Here is a 14,410-nt window from a genome sequence, read left to right as displayed (position 1 = left end):
GCTCAACGCTTATTTTGCCATCAGGTGCCCAACACGCTGACATATACTTTTCATTTGATGGGTTTAAACAAAGAATCTTACTTATTGTACACATTAGTGTCTTGGAATAATTTACCCCCAGGATATTCACTAAAAAGAATGACTGTGATACTGTCAAATATGATTGTGTGCTCTGGATAACATCATATTACCAATTGTCCTCCTTCCACAACAGGAAAAGGAATAATGTACAACTTCCACAAAATACGTATTTCCATATATCCTGAGGGGGGAGAACATATATCTTTATAGAAGTTTAGAAAATCCCTTACATTACTGAGGAGTTTAACCCCATGGTCTTGATCTCATCCAAGGCCAGATCACAGGCGAAGCAGAAACATGTCTCTGTACATTTGTAAAGGCCACCAAAAGTAGATCTGGCAAATTGTTTTAGTTTTCTTTGCCATAAATAATCAAAGTCTTTTCACGTTAGACACTGCTCCATAAAGTTTTTTCTGGACAGTGTTACGTCAGGTCAAGTGGTTTGATGACGTCAGGACACTGCTGCCCTTTGTGTTGAGCTTATTATTCAAATCAACGATCCCTTTGACATTGAAAATGAGAGGAAAGAGATTAGCTTCATCAAAGACAAAGCAACTCTCTTATCTGAGTGGAGTCTCCCGCAAATGAAAACGCATTGTCGGACACTGGGCGCCAGTCTTGTCATCACAGCAGCACCCATGACAAAGCTATCATTGGTACAACAATACACAAAATAGTGCTGTAATGAGGATGTTTTTGTCATAATACAGAGAAGCAGGGGGTAACACCTCTGAACCCCTATAGAAGTGAATATGTTCGGCATCAGATCTCTTCATCTAAATAAAACTGTACCTGTCACTATCCTTATTAGCTTGGATCGCTTTGAACTGCCTGTTTCTCGCAACAGGAGTCAAAGTCATTGTGTGGCTCCCCCTGAGGCCTGGCATCGCTTCACAGTTATCATCATACATTCTCTGTGCATTTTATAGGCACACATTAGCCTCTTCACGATATCGCAGCTGCATCGTACGTAATAAGATAAGATAAGTGTTACCTCTCGAAGACACATCATTACATTACCTTTCAATTAGCAGCATAGAAAAGCATTCCACCTGCAAGATGTTTGGCGCATATGCCAACACAATGCACAGTTGTATGTCAATTTCCCTAATACCCCAAGATAAAGGGATTTGGGTATGCGCTTGGGTGTCTGAGCCAATGCCAAAACACAAAAGACTAATAGCTTTCCTGGCTCTCGAGTATTTTTTTTCCATTAGCGTAACAAAAAAAACACTGATTTAAATGAAAAACATGCACAAATACACCTGAGAGGTTATCTGTTGTTGTCACTAATGGGAACTGAACTGTCAGTGGCTCAGTGGACTCAGAAATGTTCTACAAACGTCTGACAATATTCTCACATTTCCAGCACGGCCACATCAACCCGACTGCCCGATAAACACACACTTAAACTGTACAAAGTCATCTTGATACCGAAGTGTGTAACTGCAAACGGCTGCGGTAAATCACGTTAACGTAGCAGAACTGATACTCCATGACACACGGAGAACATCCACACATATTTAGTTTTATGTCGAGTGCACATCCTGAGCTGAAACAGATGAGCTCCTTACGCTGGCATTTCAGTTTGCATTTGACATGGTGCGGAACAGTAAATGGACCCTATGTTACACCGATGACGGCACAACCGGACCCCATGTTATGTATTTGATTGGGCGCTGTGTTGTGACAGTGGAGTGAGGCAAAACCCAGAGGTGTCCCGCGGTGGTGGAGGGTTCAAGCCCTTCTCCAGGGTAACAAAGGAGTGTGTGTTGCTTCAGCTGCCCCATGGATGGCTCCGGTCGAAACTAAAATGTGCAAATTTCCTATGACGATTATTTAATCTGTTTTTCACCGTTGCCCTTCGAGGTAACTGCTGTTGCTTTACAAAAATCAATGGAATTCGATTGAATAAACCAGCAGTCAGTCTATGGCCTAACCTGAAGCATGTGTGAGGAGCAGAGGTCAACAATCACTGCACCAACCCAATCATCTTAGCGGGACTGCGGCTGTGGGCTGGTGTCAACGCTGCCAATGAAAGCAAACCACTGTCCATAACACACAATACCTCTCACCTCTTTGGCTTTGGAATCTTTGAGGTGTGAAAGGATGCGTTCACACCTGGTTTGAGCCACCTTTACCTCAGATTTGACGTTGACCAATTTTCTAAGATTTCAGCAGTTGCGTAACAGTTAAAGAAAAACAATGACTAGTTTGGCCAACAAAACAGAATGGATCACAGAAATCAATCATAACAACAACAACAACAACAACAACAACAACAACAACAACAACAACAACAACAACAACAACAACAACAACACCACATATGACATGACAGGCTGATTGGGGCAAAAAACTGTGAATCTGTAATGGGTTGTTGGCTTTCCATGTATGTTGCATGTATTTGCAGTTGGAAGGAAGTCCATCGGTCTTTAATTTGAAATATTTTGTGAGTAATCATAATTGAAAATGAGGGGGATCTGGACAAAGTTTCAGTAGCACGAGAAAACAGAAAGCCTAATGCAAAGATGAATGATATGAGGAAACAAAAGGATGAAGCACGTGCGTCTTCATAAAGTTAATTTTATATGAGAGTTATTTAGAGACAGTGAAGTGGTATGATCTCTGAGAACTAACATATTGGAGAGGTATAAATATATATATATATATATATATATATATATATATATATATATATATATATATAAAAATACTGATGGAACAAATATTAAACCAGAAGCCAATAAATTTACAGAGGGTATAGTAGCAGCAGAACTATTAATAATATTGTTGTTTTGATGTCTTCTGGAGGAGGTTTTATTCTTCTGCCATATGGTGGTCATTTATCTTTTTATTTTCATTGAAGGAACGGTTTTCATCTGAACAAGCAGCACCGTTATGGGTGTAAGACTTGAGCGCTGCAGGTTCTGGAGGGAGTGTGCATGTGGAGCCAATCTGAGTTTGAAGGGCTGGACAAAGGCCAAGAGCCCGGTGTATCTCCACCGGCCCGGGGCACTGCTCGTGTGCAACATGTGATGAAATGTGTGACTGTTAGACCTGAGCATTTGTTCTGACTATGAACAATATGACGTATTTAATCCTTATGATTCAATTATCAGGTAATATTGGTCTCACATATTACAGACAGGTCATGGCTTCAGTTCTGGGTGAAAAGTAATTAAATCATAATTGATTCAAAATTTTATATCAAACCATATGCTCCAACCATAAACATTTCTCCTAATCAATTTGAATTATACTCACTCTATATATAAGTAAACTTGAAGCCTGATTGCTCTTACAGGGCAGAGAAGGTTCTCTGACACGTGTTAGCTGCAGTAATGGCAGTGCTAGTAGCAGCTGTAACTACTTTACCAGTTTACAATCCTTGATTTATTCTCAACAAATTTTTCTGTGAAATGTTTTTTTCCTTTGCCTTCTTTGAAATTCTTTTGACATCTTTTTAATGCCTTGGCCAGTCCAAATCTTCTTCAGTTTTAATGTATTAACTAGGCATTTATCCACAAAGCCACAATTCAAAAGGAATACGGAACAGTTTAAACAATAACACAAAAGCAAAGTGACGAAGCATATTTTTCTTTTCTTCTTCTTTTTTTTATTAAAGACATACAAAGTTGTGTTTTTGTCTGCTAATTATTATCGATGACCCTTGTAAATCATTATTTAATACTTTAGATAATTTTAGTTTATATTATTGATTTAATACAACTTAATAAAATAAACAAATCCACTGACTTTGGACTGAAAGTTGCAGTGCCACATCATTGCTCCACGCTGACAAGAAAGCAGCAGATTTCCCCCCCATTTGTACCAAAATGTCCACGTGACGCAGCTGTATTCTTCGTGTATCAACTACTAATAAAATAAATTGTAGCACAAAGTCATTTCTGAGCAGTGTGCGAGTATGGGAGGTCGTGAAAATGAGCATTTTTGGGGCAATGGCGTCACTCAAACGTGCATGACTTAGTGTGGAAATTATGAGGAAACCCAATTATAACATGGTTAAAAGGTCCTATAAGTTGATTTTGTATAATTGTCTGATTCAATAAAAAATACATAAATGACATCGCAAACACATATATTAGTAATTTATCAACGTATAATAAAGATTGTAGACGTCATCATCATTATTATTAGATACATTCACTGAAGGATAACGATTTAATCTCTTCAAATTTCACACATTTATTTGGTCCAGGTGATGAAGCGGCTGTTAAAACCACATCAAATTGAAACGCTTCATTATGCAACCTAAAGGATTCAGATTCCCACAGCACGGCGCAGGCCTGCGGCGGCTCTGGCACCGCTCGGCCAAAAGCCATAATGTGATAAATCTCTAAGTCAAATTGAAGAGATTGTGTTCTGTGCTGTACATTCGACTCACCACATGAAAACCCTATGTCCTATATGATAAAAGAGTCCATTTTTTGGCGCCAAAGAAGGAATGGAATAAACAGGCAGGGCATACTTATTGTGATGGATACCTATGGATTTAAATAATGTTGTTGCACAATACTTTGTAGTTATAAAAATAGTTTGTGTTGGATACAAATAGAGCTACTAACTTTATTCCTTTGACAAAGTTTTTACCTCTGGAATAGACGTCGTCATAAAATCTCATATCTATGATCAGCCAACTAGTAGTTTTATAGTAGTAATAATACTATTTACAGTGGTAGTTTACTGCAACATGTAGTGTTAACATGCTTAAAAACATCCCATATAACTGCCTTTTCTTGTTGTTGCGTTTGTAACCGGCCAAGGCCTTCGTGCAGATCAAATGCTGTTAAATCAAACAGAAGAAACAGTGGAACATGTGAGTCTGAGCTTTCCACATACATTTTTTTTTATATCAATTTGTATTATCAATAGTTCATATAGGCGTGGAGTCAAGTATTCCACAGATGCTCAGTGCTGCAGCTCTACTGTATGAACTGTTCGTGTTCCAATCAGGAAGCATGAAATAAAAGCAAGATGGCCGACTGCTTTTGAATTCTTGTCGAAATCCTTTGCTTCAGAAGAAGAGCCCTGTTAAATTGGAGCTGTAGATCCATGACAGAATATAAATAAGCAAGTTACTACAAATATTTGATGCCTACAAGTAAATCCCCGAGAGCTAATGCAACACAGTTGGTCGTTCAAATTATGCTGCCTTGTAAGGTTATGGAACAGCGGTAGAATTGTGGACATTTCTGTTAGAACATGTTTTAGTAACTGGTCATTTTAGTAACAGAATTGTGTTAAAATATGTGTCATAGACTGAGTTTTTGCTCTAAACAGTCACTTCTAATTTAGTAGAATCTTCCGTCTGATTGAAAAGGTTTTGTGCATAAGTCTAACAGTGTCCTCTTCCAATCACATCATAGCTAAATTTAATTTTTCCCCGGTGAGTTTTGTTTTAATTTTCTGCCTGTAACTTATCAGAGGATCATGCATTACGCACAGGAAATGAGCCTGTTCAGTGTTTATAGAAACTACTGTGGCAACAAGTGGATCTGGAGAGGATATTAACAATTCACTTTTACATGGACACCAGTTTGGTACACTCATATTACTACTTCCCTGACCCCAAGAAAATTCATTATTCCATTTCATAGTACATACAAATAAATGAAGATTAAATAAGAAAAAGGAAACATTTAGAAGCAATCTTTGAATAGACTGATTTGAAAATATGTGGTTGAGGAGGAAATGGACTCTTTCACTTGTCACTTGACTCTTTTGCAGACGAGAGAACAGTTTCGGTGACAGACTCCACCACATCACATCCAGCGCCAAAAATTTTATGTGAAAATCTGGAAACAATCTATCAATTGATGATAGCTGTATGGCTAAGTTTAAGATCAGAGTTAGAGTTAGAGTTGAGGCTAAAGGCAGAGGTTGTTAAAGTAGTCAAAACATTTACTCAAGTACGAGTAAAGTAACTTCAAAATAATATTATTCAAGTAAAAGTAATTAATAGTAGAATCAAGCAAAAGTATTTGGGGAAACTAGAGTAATTTTAAGAGTAACTGTCAAATGATGAGACAAAAAGGAGAAAAACAAAAGAACATCTGACGGAGCGGTGCAGGAAACACAGACGCTCGTATCATTTCATATTGTCAACATAAAGCTTTTGTCACTTGTTGATTTACTCACAGAGGGAAAAATGTAGAGTAGGTAAAATGTAAGTGAATAAATGTAGTATGTAAAGGCAGAAGAGTATGTCCCTCCTCTGGTTAGGGGTTGATAGTCCTCTACTTATCAGCTGCAGCTGGATCCTTCTTGGCTAGGAAAAATATAGTTGTTACAGATTGTTTCCACAGACACCTGCCTCAGACCTGCACATTGCTCCAAGGCTACTATGTGACTGCACACATTGTTTTGAATAACTTTTTATTTCTTGCTCGCATCATGGTGTAATATATCCATGGTGATTCTGATACAAAATACAGCTGGTGGTTAATTTTGTAGATTCTTTTTATTTAGAATTTTACTTTTCCCCACAACAAAATCATAATTTTCTGCTTTTCTCACTGTGTTTGCATAAATAACACATTGACACTGATTGTTTTATGCCTTTGTGACTGGACACTCGTTTTGATCTAATGTGGCCTAAAAATAAAACAATACAAAACCATGTCTAAAGCAGTGTTTGTCTTCATGCTTATCTCTAACTGTTGCTGGTTGGAATGTTTCCTTAAACCACAACATTATAGCCTTGTTAATCGGCACATCCAAGAAAAACATTCAGATTGCGTCAAATATTACATATTTTGCCAAAAGGAAGAATAATATTTTCAAACCCTGGACGAGTCAACAGAGAAAAAGTATGACATACTTCCTGCATGTACCAGACCTCAATAATAGAATGAGCTAATTTGTACTCCAACTTTTAATCAACATTAAATAGTTAGACTTCCGTTCATAAATATATGTGTAACTGCAAATATTTTCATGGTTTGGCCCAAAGTTTATATATTTCTATCTTTCCATCTTTACCATAGAAAACTGACTCAAATATGAGCAGTTAACCTCCGTGAAAGTTGGGGAATTATTTAGATTTTTTATTTAATTGAATCTTTGTTTTTTACTTTTGGCTGAAAACAACAACAACAACAACAACAACAACAACAACAACAGCAACAACAGCAACAACAACAACTCACATCTCCCTAACCCCAGAGTCAAAATTATAAATCGTCCAGCTCTAGTTCATTTTTTAATTTCAGTCATATACAAGCTAAACAAAGCGATAATAATTAGGCTGGATGCAGATAAATCATTTGATTTAGGTGTAGTCCTCAACAAGAGAGAACTACAATATACCTGACTTTTCTACGCTCTAATTTTTTTTTACTCTTATCTCATACCTAAATCAAAGAATTGTCGTAATCAATGTTTTGCCCAGATTTCTTTATCTGTTCCAAACTCTCTCAATTTCCAATCTATTTGATAATGAGTGGAATTAAATAAAAATGTGTATGGTAATGCGAAAAACCTCAAAAACTCAGACCTTGTATGACTATATTTCAGCTAAAATTGAAATGTTGCTGTACTGGAGTGACCCCAAATATGAAGGTGAATGGAAAAATGTTGAGTGTTATGTTGTGCCAGGGGTTCCTGTACAGGCCTTACTGGCAAATGACAAATGGTTGGGTCATTTGGAGGAAGTTAAGAATCCCTGTGTAAGATCTGTGTTCACAACCTGCAAGGAGAACATACAAACTAATTGCACCAAATTGCACTGACCTGAGATTCAAGGAAACAAAGGGTATAAATGTTCTTCACCAGATTAAAAAAATGTAATAAAATGAAAGGCAATATGTTGAAGGAGTCTTTTGGTTTGGAGAAACAAAAAGCTTTTATAAGTATTAACAAATAAGTAGTTACTATAACCAACATTTGTATCGAGGCATCAGAACTTTCAAGGGGAACATTATCTAAATCAATGCATTCATAATCTGAATTGAGCTTCTCAATGGGAAAGAGAAGGTCATTTTGTTTTGACAGATGATGAGTGGGAAAATGTGTGTACATCCCAGTGGAATATATTTGGAAAAAAAAAAAAAAAATACAAAGTCAAATTTCCTCATAATACCGTGACAAAATGCCCATTATTCACAGGGAATGTTGGAGAAATTGTAAACCGTGACAGCAGGAGACAAACCACTATCACGTGTTTTGGGACTATCTAGAAAATTTTGACTGAAATTAATGCACTGCAGACTGTTTTTGACATTGCCATCCCTCTCAATTTTAGAACTATGTATTTGGGCCTTCAAACTCCTGACATGGACACAGGGAATAGATGCCTTTGGAACATAATTTTGGCGGCAAAAAAGGGCCATCACAAAGAAATGGATGACACAAACTACAACGATGAAGGACTGGACTGACATTGTAACAAGGTTAAAAAGGTGTGCCTCTTATTTTCATTCAATGTGCAGAATTGTTTTTTTTTTAATGTTTAGTGTTGTACTTTTGATCTCTGGTTGGGTTCACTATATTATTATCACACTATTGCATTGGAGAACCTGATGCACAGCAGCCCATCCTGCAATATTAAGAAAACATATTTTCTCTGTTTTATGGTTCAGTTCTGGTTTGGTTCCGGTTTAGTTCTAGATTAATTCTGAGTTAGTTCTGGTTCATTGCTGGTTTGGTAATTTTGCAGAGGAATGTTGGCTAAGCCTTTTGTATTTTATTTATCACAAAAATCTAACTTAACGTAAAAAATATGTAGAACAGAAAAATACATTCCAACTATATTGGTAACAACCAAAAGGGTCATATAAGATAAGATAAGATAAGATATTCCTTTATTGTCCCACATGGGGAAATTTCATTGGTGCAACGCAGGTAGATACAGAAGAACAGATCACTTATATGAAGTCTGAAAAACACTTTCAGTAGAAGATCTCCTATAAATAAATAAAAACTCCCATAGACAAATAAATAAATAAATACCATTGCATGTGATCCCGACAGTAATTGCACATGGATATGTGTCACGACAGCACATAGATTGCACATGAATTTCACAGTAATTGCACATATGACAGAATTGCACATCAGTATTAGGTTAGGTCAGTATTGCGACGGGATAACGTGACGATCTCCGGGTAAGACGACTGTTCTCCTCAGTTTCATGAGTTCCTCCTTTGTGGAAACGCGGTACGGCGCCGGCCGGGGGGCGGGGCCGGAGCCGGGGGCGGGGCCGGAGCCGGGGGGCGGGGCCGGAGCCGGGGGGCGGGGCCGGAGCCGGGGGGCGGGGCCGGAGCCGGGGGACTCAGAGCCACGACACGACGAAAACACTCAATCCAGCCGAATAAAGTCAAAACAAGTTAATTTAAAGCGATTCCAGTGCGTGTCCCGACCGTTCGTGAAGTTCCTCTTTCATATAAACGTGTATATAAACGTGTACCGACGACACGCCGTACTTTAGCGCGGCCGGAGGGCGCGGGGGGGGGGGGGGCTGGTGGGCTCGCTCGGAGCTAGCTCACGTCACAACAACACAACGAACGCAACGAAAAACGCTCAAATCCAGCCGAAAAAAGTCAAAAACAGTTGAATTAAAAAACTATTCCAGCGCGTGTCCCTATCGTACAGTAAAATAGAAAAAATATACTAACTATATTTACAAAATATAGGAGATAAAGCACAATAAGTGTGAGAAAGAAGAGAGAGCGATTCAGGCATAAAAATATCCACTGAATTTGATCAGAATCCTCAAGCTAGTTCTCTACCTCTTTTATGCATAATTTAGTTTAGAACAATTTATATGTATCAAGAATTTCACTTTTTTTTAATTTATTTTTTTATTTTGACATAGTATTTATTAACTTAAATTCAGCACTGAGACCATTCCATATTTTGATTCCTAAAACAGATACAAATCATGACTTTATTCAATTCAAACTGAAGTAAACCTCTGAGATTACTGATACAGATTTAGTGTGGGGAAGATTTGATGCAATGCCAAATCAATATTAAAAGTGTTGTCGAGTTGTTCACACGGCCGACTGAAAAATCTGGCCCTCAGGAATAGTAAATACTACAACACGACATTACAGCACAAAGAAGATCCCAATTTCATGGAGATCCGATGTACATTTATAATATATTACTTTATTGTACTGCTATAGTAAAGTAGCAACAAACCCATCATCAGCATTCAAACTATTACATCAAACATTTATCATTTGTAGTTTTTAGACCTTGTCATGATCTTGTTAAATGTTATGTCATCAGAATATTCAAAATGCCGTAAAAAAGGCAACTGGAGGCAAAATGATGCAAACAATAACACTTTTTTCAGTGTGTGATTATGTCAGATCTAAATCCTAACTGTTTGAACTTTTCACAGCAAAACATGACCAACAATCTTGAATTTCCAGGATAGAAATGCCTAAGTATACATCTTATAACATGAAAAACTATTGTGGATTTTGTCATAATTTAAAACCCACATCTGGATTTTGCTCAATAAGAAAGTCTATCACAATCTCATATTGAATAAAGAGATAAAATACAATTGTTTAAACAGGGATATTTTGACCATATCCAAATTTCTCCATTGAAATCATATATTCGACTTCACGTTTGCCTCCATTTTGAAAAAATTAAACTACAAACACATATAGTATAGAATTTAGTAAGAATGTATTTTCTTCCATGTGCCATCTGCCATAAACTATATTGAATTAAACGCTAGAGCAGACCTGGACCATCAGCACAAGTTGTACACAATGGTCTTTCACTACCAGAAACATTTCCATTTTCTCTTCCACATGTAATGCTACATTACAGAACTGCCTTGGGCCTTTTAGAAAGTGCACCTGAACCACAAGTCCAAGCTGAATGACAGACACTCAATCATCAAGACACATGAATGCATTCTTTGGGACCTGCTGTGGCTTTGACTTTGCTCTCGGCTATTCAACAAAATAACACAATCAATGACAAAAACACTGATGAAAACCTTATTTTTTTGCAAAATTAGCCTATTCAATTATCGGATGCAAACTCACACCCAGGAATATATTCAGCTACTATATGTCTAAGGTGTGGAAATGGGAGTTTGTTTGGTGAAAAATGTGTTTTCACAGGATGGTAATGTGTCCGACCACTCAGGGTTACAGAGGCAGTCCATGGAGTAAAGTCTGGCTGCATGAGGCTTATGAAAAATGCATTAGGAAACAATTACCATAACAGACAACAGTGACTACAGAGATTTAATGATTTGGAGAAAAGTAAGAAAGTAAGAAATGCGTGCTAAACTAATGCAGATGCTTAAAGCTTCGTCTTTAAATACTTTTACAGATGTAGAGGGACGATTTGTGAAAAGAGACATCTCTGGGTTTATTTTACGTCTCATAATAAGACTGACAGGGTTCACAGACGATTATGCCCTTTGCAATGTTATTTCTGTTAAATAATATAATTGATAATGCATGACATAAACAGTTTCTGACACAAGATAGTAGAATGTAATTATGTAAGTAACCACTCAACACTAATCCATGTAAACAGTTTGTTCCTAAACTGTCAAAATATTTACGTCTTGTCAATGAGGATGTATGGAGGAATCCAAGAAAACACAAACTACAGTTAATGGAAGATTCATTTAGGCTTTATTGCTGTTGGAGGCTGTCAGATATAAGCAAACAAATACTTAAGACATGAGAAAGTTCACAGCATTCAGATGTTCGCCCAAGATTGTGAGTTTGATTCCAACCAGTTGTTGTTTTGTTCTTGAGCGGGACACATTTGCCACCTTGCCCGGTTGAATGAGTAGGATTGGAGGGATTGGAGGGATTGGAGGGATTGGAGGGATTGGAGGGACGTGAATATTGTCAAAGTAGGGCTGAGTAACTTTGAAGTGAGTTATAAAATTCAAAAGTGGCCCATTATGTTGTAATTATCCTCAGACTCAGACCTGGGGGGCCTGTGTTGTGCTTAAATTATGTTTGCACAGCTCTAAAATGACAGAGAGCTCATTTCTTTTTGTTTGTTCACTAAAATAATCACCATCAGACTGTCGTGGTCTGAGGAAAGACACACAAACAAACACAGGTCAAAATGAACTGTGAAAAAATAATATAATCAACATTCTGAAAGAGAGTAGCAGAGAAAGTGCTGGATAATAATTCTCATTTGAAACTGTGGCGTTTTATATTACCTACATCGATGCCACAAACTATTTCATAAGCAACACAAGAACTACATTGTATTGTTGACATGGCCTGTGTTTATTCTCGACAAGCTGGGAGACAAAAAGAACAGTTATCACACTTATAGGGGCCCTGTAAATTTGCACCATTTTGCCTGGAACCACCACGGTCTAAATCTTTGTTGCCCCTGGACTTGACAACCCCCCTGGACTTTAGTCCCAGAGCTTTCATAAGCCTAACATATGAAGCAGAGTCATGCACCAGTGAAGTTTCCCTTTCACAATATGTCATAACAACACTGCAAGATGAAATATTTAAAATATCTCATACAAGCACATAGTATCAGCTCAAAGCCCCTCTTTATCTCATAAAACATCTTTGGCCTCCAACTTTCACTCAACTATGCAGAGCAGGAAAAAGGCTGGTTCTGCTTTGGGTCAGGTCAAAGGTTACTGGGTTTCTATAGTGACAATGAACGTAGGGAATTAAGAGTATTATTGTAACCCCTTATTTCACTGCAAACGTTAATTCAAGTTAGTGAAGATCCTGCTGTAAACCAGATTTTTGAACATTTTGGTTGCTGCGTTTCAGTGGTTATTTTATGCATTTTTATTACATTTTTGCAGTGAGTGGTCAGCTCGGATCATAAACAAGTTCTAATTGAAGTGCATTGAAGTCCATTGAATTATGTTGGTGTCATTCTGTGACATGTTTTAGTATATATAAGGCTGCGGGACTGTGAACGATTAAATGTTATCTTACCAAATCAAAAAGTAATGCAAGAGACCTTAAAGAGATTCCAGAGCAGCTCAAGTTCACATAACAGTATATTTTACAGAAACATTTCGTATTTATTTGAAATCTCCCAAGACATAAAGATAATGTAATAGAAATGATAAAATCATTTAAAAAAAAAACATATTTTAGACTGAAAAGTAATAACCTGTTGATCTGTGAAAGACGGGGTCCTGCACACAGGGCAATATATATATATGTATATATATATATATATATATATATATATATATATATATATATATATATATATATATATATATATATATATATATATATATATATATACAGTATCTTTTCTGGCCGAGATGTCTGATGTTTTTCCTGGGATCTGCTCAAACCATTCCTCCAGTTTGGGGGTCACTGCCTCAAGTGCTCCGATCACTACAGGCACAACCAATACCTTCACGCTCCAGGGATTCTCCAGCTCATCCTTGAAAAAAGAAAATTTGTCTCATTAAATCTGTTTGCAAGTAGGCTAATGTTTATTAACTTAGCCACGCAATATTATTTAAACAATAGCCAGAACAAACAGCTCAATACTCTGGAGTAATTTCTGTCCACTGGTTCTTAGTTGTAGTAGCTCGAATACTATCACCATGAAGTCTTGGTATCCTTACACGTCTAAGGACGATGAACACCTCTATGACGAGGAGTTAGACCTACACCAACAGAGCCTGAGGCCAAGGAGACCCATCTCCAGGTCCCCTCACACCCAGAAGAAACCCCTCTGGTCGAGCAACTTACAGAGGAAAGCAGCCTGGTCCAGTTACTTGCTTCCCCTGAGAAGAGCGCTCTGGTCAAGAACCTTTGTGAGCAGCTGGAGCGAGTGACGACCAGGCCCGAAAATCAGGTCCAAGTCATCAAGTCATTGGACCAGAAGCTTAAGACTCAGGAAAGACTTGCAAAGACAAAGACTTAGCAAATTAAGGCACACAAGGACATCCAATATCTTTATAAAACTGCAGTATAGGACAAGGCGCAGCTAAAACAGGAAGTTGTCGAAGCCATTAGAGTCATGAAAAAGATGAAATACAAGCTTATAGAGCATAACAATGCAATTGCTGAACTGAAAAACACAGAATTCTCTATATTTCTAAATACAGATGGTTTCAGCTAATATTGATAATCATCAATTTGAAAATCTGTCTCTTGTATGAGTATGACATCATCTCAATAGAAAAAGGAGATGGGCGTGCTGTCCGGTGGTGGAGTGGTTAAGGCACAGCACACGTATGCCGGCCGCTTTGTTGTGAGTTTGTTTTCTGACAATGTACTGCATGTCCTCCCCTCTCTCTCATGCCCATTTCACACATTTGGGTCCAAAAATTCAAAAAAAAGAAAAAAGAAAAGAA

This window comes from Eucyclogobius newberryi, unplaced genomic scaffold (assembly GCF_026437365.1).
Source record: "Eucyclogobius newberryi isolate DKJ021-1_F unplaced genomic scaffold, fEucNew1.0.hap1 SCAF_19, whole genome shotgun sequence".
Classification (NCBI taxonomy): Eukaryota; Metazoa; Chordata; class Actinopteri; order Gobiiformes; family Gobiidae; genus Eucyclogobius; species Eucyclogobius newberryi.
The sequence above is the reverse complement of the archived record's forward strand: the minus strand, read 5'-3'. Positions refer to the sequence as shown.